Raw genomic sequence first — 319 nt, 5'->3', positions numbered from 1 at the left:
GGGAGTCACTGCACTCCAGGCACAGCGACCGCCACGGACAAGCGAGTCCTCCCAGACACGCAGGAGTCGCCCCCATGGCCGACAAAAATCACAACATTTGTTCTGGTGACAAAAGGATGGACACATCCAGAGACACGGACACACCCACAAATCATCGCCCCCCACTCTTCAGCCCCACAGCGCCCCCCGGTCCCTCCACAATCTCTGCCATCTGTCACCTCCACACCCAGAGCATCGTCCATCGTGGGTGGGGGCCCCGCCACAGAGATGCCACTCCCCAGACCCAGAAGATGACCGCAAGCTACTGCAACGCGGGGCA

The sequence above is a fragment of the Mandrillus leucophaeus genome, unplaced genomic scaffold, assembly GCF_000951045.1.
Source record: "Mandrillus leucophaeus isolate KB7577 unplaced genomic scaffold, Mleu.le_1.0 Scaffold54, whole genome shotgun sequence".
Lineage (NCBI taxonomy): Eukaryota > Metazoa > Chordata > Mammalia > Primates > Cercopithecidae > Mandrillus > Mandrillus leucophaeus.
This window is presented reverse-complemented; position numbering follows the sequence as displayed.